Source organism: Heptranchias perlo, chromosome 31, assembly GCF_035084215.1.
Source record: "Heptranchias perlo isolate sHepPer1 chromosome 31, sHepPer1.hap1, whole genome shotgun sequence".
Taxonomy (NCBI): Eukaryota; Metazoa; Chordata; class Chondrichthyes; order Hexanchiformes; family Hexanchidae; genus Heptranchias; species Heptranchias perlo.
Genome location: NC_090355.1, coordinates 31,557,394 through 31,565,266, shown reverse-complemented (window position 1 = coordinate 31,565,266; position 7,873 = coordinate 31,557,394).

Genomic DNA, 7,873 nt, shown 5'->3' with positions numbered 1-7,873 from the left:
CCTTTGGTTGGCAAAAAGCTATCTATCTCAGATTTAAATTTAGCAATTGAGCTAGTATCAATTGCCGTTTGCGGAAGAGAGTTCCAAACTTCTACAACCCTTTGTGTGTAGAAATGTTTTCTAATCTCGCTCCTGAAAGGTCTGGCTCTAATTTTTAGACTGTGCCCCCTACTCCTAAAATCCCCAACCAGCGGAAATAGTTTCTCTCTATCCACCCTATCCGTTCCCCTTAATATTTAATAAACTTCGATCAGATCACCCCTTAACCTTCAAAACTCTAGAGAATACAACCCCAATTTGTGTAATCTCTCCTCGTAACTTAACCCTTGAAGTCCGGGTATCATTCTAGTAAACCTACGCTGCACTCCCTCCAAGGCCAATATGTCCTTCTGAAGGTGCGGTGCCCAGAACTGCTCACAGTACTCCAGGTGCGGTCTAACCAGGGTTTTGTATAGCTGCAGCATAACTTCTGCCCCCTTGTACTCTAGCCCTCTAGATATAAAGGCCAGTATTCCATTTGCCTTCTTGATTATTTTCTGCACCTGTTCATGACACTTCAATGATCTATGTACTGAACCCCTAAGTCCCTTTGGACATCCACTGTTTTTAACTTTTTACCATTTAGAAAGTACCCTGTTCTATCCTTTTTTGATCCAAAGCGGATGACCTCACATTTGTCTACATTGAATTCCATTTGTCACAGTTTTGCCCATTCACCTAATCTATCTATCGCTTTGTAATTTTATGCTTCTACACTGCTTACAATGCCACCAATCTTTGTGTCATCGGCAAACTTAGATATGAGACTTTCTATGCCTTCATCTAAGTTGTTGATAAATATTATGAATAATTGAGGCCCCAAGACAGATCCCTGCGGGACTCCACTAATCACATCCTGCCAAAGTGAGTACCTTCCCATTATCCCTACTCTCTGTCGCCTTTCCCTCAGCCAACTTCCTAACCAAGTCCGTACTTTTCCCTCAATTCCATGGGCTTCTATCTTAGCTAACAGTCTCTTATGTGGGACTTTTTCCTCCATCGTTACTCAGTTTCTTTCTCAATCCTTAAATCTCGTTGGTTAAGGAGACAGACTGCTGGTCCCATCGTTCATCAAGTTCCCAGATGCCCCGGTGACATTATTAATTCCAGCCATTTGCAGCGCAAAAACTTTTCGAGCTGAAGGCTGAGAGAAAAGAATCTAACAAACAGGCCATGCTGCGAGATTCCCCGCTCCAGCAAATTCTGGACCCTTAAATCAACTTTAACAAGTTACTAACATTTTTTTAAAAAACTTTTAAAAACCTTTTCATAATGCTGCAGGAACTAACTAACAGTGTTTTGCATATACAGCTTTCCCCAGAAATGTGTCTCAAGACAAATCATTTTTTAAAAAAAAGCCCAGAACTTCGGAGAGGGGGACCTGCGCACCGTCCTGGATGAAGTGGAGAGGAGGAATGCTGGGGACTGTGAGAGCAAGGGCTCCCCGCAAAATTAGTGTGGTGGCATGGAGGGAGGTGGCAGAGACCCTCATCACAAATTCCATGATCCCACGGACAGGGAGCCAATGCAAGAAAAAGTACAATGACCTGACTAGGGCAGGCAAGGTAAGCATTCTCAGAGCCTCTATTCAGATCTCTCTATTAAAAGTACCAAAGTTGTCTGTATTTTTAGAGCGGGGTTGGGCGGGGTGGGGGGGGGGGAACAGAACGGGGGGGGAATGGAAGGCTAGCTGGTTATTGTTTGTTTGTTCAAGGCAGAGTCCAAAGGCAAGTGATGCGTAAAAAGTCAATGGTCGTGGGAGACAGCCTTTCCACAACGGTGAATTTGACAGCTTTTTGTTCTGCTGAAAAGAAGATTCCAATGCATGAAAACAAGCCTCTCGCACTAAGCAACCCACATCACGTTCTCTGTTTTCTCCCCGCAGCGCAAGTTGACACACAACGCATGAATGCAGGCGCAGTTCAGACGGGGGGAGTCCCCTTCCTTAAAGAGCTCTCCACACACAAGAATAGGGTTCTGCAGCTCCAAGACTTCCATGGTGCAGCGACTGTGGCCCGTGCGGAGGTTGGAGCCGTGTTGGCGTGGCAAGGTGAGTGCCAAAGCCTCTTGGTTTGTCTCCTGGCCAGGAGCCACCCAAGGATGAGACCGAGAGGATGGATATTTTGGGATTTGTGAAATGCCTGTGTTCCATGGGCTACATGTGACTGTGAAGATGACTATTATGTGATGTGGCAAATGAACATGCTGCATCATTGTAATATTTTGTACTTCCTTCCCACAGGTCCACAACAATTCAAGGAGATAGGGGCTGCAGAGGGCACTGAGGTGGAGACTGAGTGGGAGGAGGAGGAATGGGGGGGATCAGGTGGAAGAAGAGGAGGCTTCATGCGCTGGGGGTGGGAAAGCAGGCAAGGTGTCGTCGGAACTCCTGTCCCCATGCTGCACCATGAGGGTCCTGATGTGGGAGGGACGCTTGACTGCGGCCAACTTCCTCGCACCAACCCTGAGAGCCCACTCTCCTCTCAAACTCCTGGCCCCTCCGGCTCTGCGTGAGACACATCCGCCTCCCCTCTCACAGGCAGCTGCGAAGCTGCCATTGCGGGGCTTGTGAGAGGGGACTCACAATCTGAGTCTGACCTAAGTGGGTGTGAGGGACCACTGGGAGATGGAGGAGATACACCCCGGTCCCCTCTAAGGAGGGGTAGACGTCAGGTACAGCATGAAGACGACTGGGAGGATGACTACTGGGGTCCAAGACTGAGAAGGAGGATGATTGAGGAGCATCACAGGAATAAAGGAAGACTTGCATTTATATAGCGCCTTTCACAACCTCAGAACATTCCCAAAGCCCTTTACAGCCAATTAAGTACTTTTTGAAGTGTAGTCATTGTTGTAATGTAGAAAACGCAGCAACCAATTTGCCCACAGCAAATTCCCACACACAGCAATGTGATAATGACCAGATAATCTGTTTTAATGATGTTGGTTGAGGGTCAAATATTGGCCAGGACACCAGGCAGAACTCCCCTGCTCTTCTTCAAATTAGTGCTATGGGATCATTAACATCCACCTGAGAGGGCAGACAGTGCCTCAGTTTAACATCTCATCTGAAAGACGGCACCTCCAACAGTGTAGCACTCCCTCGGTACTACACTGGAATATCAGCCTGGATTTTGAGCTCAAGTCCCTGGAGTGGGTCGATGAACCCACAACCTTCTGACTCAGAGGCAAGAGTGCTACCAACTGAGGTATCTTGGGTCCATCAACCCCCAGATGACGCTTCTCACTGAGACAAGAGGGCAGCAGCTGGACAACCTCTGCCGGCTTGTTCCGCGGGCAATTGACCCGCTTCCCGCAAGCAGTACCGTCCTGCGGCTGAGGCCCGCATCCACCCTTGCAACGCCACTCACTCGAAGACAGTCCAAGGCCATGACAAGCAGGAAGGGAGCAATTCCCAGGGCCGCCTCCTTCCACCCCCAGACTTTGTGCCAGACGCACAGGCCTTGAGGGACCTGGCTGCTGAGGATGATCCCCCAACGATGCAGCAGCTGCCCCAGCAACAAGAGGCAGCTGGCAGTGGTCACGGCCCATCTGTTCCCCATGTCTCCTCGGAGCAACATCGGAAACCCAGCTCCCAACGCAGAGCCGGTGCCTTTGGCTCAAGGGTTCGTGCACTTGGAGGGCGAGGTGCAGATGCACGAGGGAATAGGTTGTCCCTCTCATGCGGAGTCCATCTCCTCCCGTTCAGTCTCACCCACAGCAGTCCCTCAGGCATGCTTCGGACTCTTGTAAATAGTTTGACCTGGTTTTATTGTTGTTGTTGTTGTTGTTGTTGTTGTTGTGTTATTATTGTTATTTTACTCTTGATATTGTTGCTGATGTTAAGAAACTTTTTAATACTTTGAAAAAGTTGAATACTGTTGAACATGTTTACATTTACAAGTGTTAATAGTTTTATGAGATGTTGTTTGAAAACTTTTTGATACAATGAAACAGTTTACCACTGTTGAACAAATTTACATTTGCAAGTGTTGTCACAGGAGAAACTTAGCACTACTTTTAAAACAAACCATCACTTTTCAATTGACTACTTCAGTAGTGTTACCACTGCTGCTCAGTCCACAGACAGTGGTGCATACACGTTCACTGTAGAATGTTTATTCATAAAGTCCTGTGACATACCTCTTTGCACTATTTATAAAAATCTGCACGACTTCTTGGTTAATTCTTCCCGATGAGAATGCAGTTTCTTGTTCTCGTCTGCATTAATTTGTTGACTGTTGGTGTTTAAACTATTGCACCAAATTGAAGTTCCAGTTTCACTTTAATTCTTGCCTGTCCTTCATTAAGTTCGTGCCACGATGGGGAATCATCCCACCGACACATTCCAGACTATCTGGTTCACATCCAATCCGCTGGCGGAGTCCATTTTATTTCAAACACAGCTTGCTCCAGTGTGTTGGAAAATCGCTGGCAGAATTTCCCCAGTGAGCAAGATCAGTACTATCCAATTTCCTAACAAACCTGGCCTGTGCCTGATTAACCTATTTTATACTCGGAACACGAAAGGATAAGAACCATGTAAAAGCCATGGATGGACACTAATCAAGGCCAAGTTGCCAGAAAGTGAAGCCCATCCTTGATTTTGTGATCAAAGTTACTGAGCTGAAAAGAGCAAAACAAAATTGATAATGTATTGTATCACTCAATAAGATATTTTTAGTAGGTTCTGATGAACAGTCCCATCAGAAGCATTAAACTATCTTTCTCAGGTACAAAAACAGAAAATGCTGGAAACACTCAGCATCGTGAAATTACATAGTGCACCATCAGGGGGTGATCTTTAATACTTCAACACATGCTTAGTAAAAAACCTTCATGCCTGCCATTTTGATAATAATTATGCGACTAGTGAAAATGTTGCATAGAATTAAAATTCATTTTAATGTCTGTTTCCATCCATTTCCACTGATTTTTTTTTAATCAATAAGAAATTTGTTTGTCCAGTGAATCCTGAAAGGAGGAGTTAATGAGCCTGGTATTGAAAGAGCTGAGCTTGCTATTTTCATATGAAGTGAAGACTCCTTTCTTGCTTCTCGCCTGACTTCCTGGTCCCCTTAAGCTAATCACCAACTGCAACCAGGAGGGCAGGGCAAGGGGGGAAGCAACCTGACCCCAGTCTGTTCAACTATGTTGTTCCAAAGCTACCATAAGGGGGAGCTCAAGAACAATAACAACTTTGAAGTCATGGAGAAAAACCAAGCGTTTCACAGAGGCATAAGGGAAAAAATGAATGCCGAGCCAAAGGAGGGGATATTAGGAGGGGTGACCAAAAGCTTGGTCAAAGAAGTGGGTTTTAAAAAGGGTCTTAAAGGAGGAGAGGGAGGTGGAGAAGCGGAGGGGTTTAGGGAGGGAATTCTAGTGTCTGAAGACACGGCTGCCAATGGTGGGCCAAAGGGCAGGGAACCACAAGAGGCCAGAGTCAGAGGAACGGAAAGTTTGGAGAGCATTTCAGAACTGCAGGAAGTTACAGAGATAGGGAGAAGGGATGACGTCTCTCTTACTTCCCCCCAGCCTGGGCAGCAACTCCTCCCTCATGATACCACCAACACTCATTGTTCAAACGCAAATGTATTTCGATGTCTAAGTAAAAATTTTCAGTCGAGCCCGTCACACTTCAGGGCCGGGGTTCTTCGTTTCTGTGCTTGCTATCCCGCAATTTTCCCGTCAATTGAAATAAATGGGGAGGAAAACTGTGGCTGAAGTGCATGAAAGCTGAAAACCCAGCCTCAGGTGTCAAACAGGCCAATTACTGGATCATATTTTTTTTTAAAGAACTGTAAGGAGAAAGCCAATCATTTCCTGCTCGATTCTTCTGATCTCTAATTGTTGTCAGAAAACCATAGCAATTAAACCTTGTGGCCTTAAAAGGATGAGCCAGTTAACACACAGCAGTACTTCAGCAGTAGAATAATGCACTGTGCGTTACATAGAATAATGTTTCTGTCCTTGTAAAATCCTCTCACTCACTGTGAGCAGAGCCTTGGGAGATCCACTAGTATTCCAGAATAACTCGAGAGAAAAGTGGGAAGAAAGATAATGTGGAAGTTAACTATAGCGCTATGTGCATGTTTGATTTTGGAAGAATGTAAGGAATCTTACAACATCAGGTTATAGTCCAACAGTTTTATTTGAAAATCACAAGCTTTCGGAGCTTACCTCCTTCGTCAGGTGAAAGCTTGTGATTTTCAAATAAAACTGTTGGACTATAACCTGGTGTTGTAAGATTCCTTACATTTGTCCACCCCAGATCATCACCGGCATCTCCACATCATGATTTTGGAAGGACACTGATAGTGAGACTCCCTCCTTAGGAGCACATAATGGATGTAATTGCTTTGTCGTCTATGGATGGTGTGCTACAACACAACAATGGAAGTTTTTCAGTATGTTCTGTAGCTCCTAATGCCAAACACAGTCAATCATATTAAAGTCATTGGAAGCATCTGTTATTCTGGGCTAAAAGTTTCCACATGCTAAATACCTAGGGCTGAGTTCAAGTCCAGCTTTGGCAAGGCTGCAACTACACAACAACCCATCAGTGTGTTTACCTCTCCATTTCTAATCCCTCATTGTGGCATCATCGGCTCCTTTATGGATGGTTGCAGCTGTTCCCTACTCCACTGACTGTCTATACTGAAAATAGACCCCTAACGCAGGCTCAGCAATTCCTTTAAGACATTTTCCCTCTTCACTGCCTTCACTGCTTAAACAGAAAATACTCAAATGATTGACCAAAATGGTCACAGAAAAACAAATGTATGTTAAAGAGGGAGCCTCACCATCAGAACAATTCGAAAAGATTTAATGGCAATAACGCAACCTTCTTTCCATCATTTTAACTATTTTCCCACTAAACTGCCGACCAGCCAACTTCCCGTCCTGGCCCTCATGCTAGCTGAGGTTCCCTCTCTTCAGGTACTGTCCCCCTCCCCACCTTCAAATCTGCCTTCATCACCCCCCTTCTCAAAAAACCCACCCTTGATCCTTCTGTCCTTGCAAAGTACCGTCCCATCTCCAACCTCCCTTTCCTCTCCAAAGTCCTTCACCGTATTGTCTCCTCCCAAATCCGTGCCCATTTTTCCTGCAGCTCAATGTGTGAATCTTTCCAATCAGGTTTCCGCCCCTGCCACAGTACTGAAACGACCCTGATCAAAGTCACAAATGACATCCTATGTGACTGTGACCGTGGTAAACTATCCTCCTCATCCAACTTTGACACAGTTGGCTCCTCCAATGCCTCTCCTTCATCGTCTAGCTGGATAGGACTGTACTCGCCTGGTTCCATTCTTATCTATCTGGTCGTAGCCAGAGGGTCTCCACAATAGTTCTCTTACCTACGGAGTTCCCCCGAGGATCTATCCTTGGCCCCCTTCTATTTCTCATCTACATGCTGCCTGCACCCCCCCCCCCACCCCCCGGGGACATCATCCGAAAACACAACGTCAGATTCCACATGTATACTGACAACACCCAGCTGTATCTCACCACCACCTCTATCACTGCCTCTGATTTGTCACGCTGACAACCAGTATTTGAAATTTCCTCCAATTAAATATTGGGAAGACTGAAGCCATTGTCTTCAGCACCTGCCAAAAACCCCATTCCCTAGCCACTGATTCCATCCCCCTCTGCGGCCAAGTCTGAGGCTGAACCAGACTGTTCACAACCTCGGCATCTATTGGACCCTGAGCTGAGCTTCCGACCACATATCCTCTCCGACATAAAGAACGTCGACTTGCATCCCTGCAATATCGCCCGTCTCCGTCCCTGCCTCACCCCATCTGCTGCTGAAACCCTCATCCATGCTTTT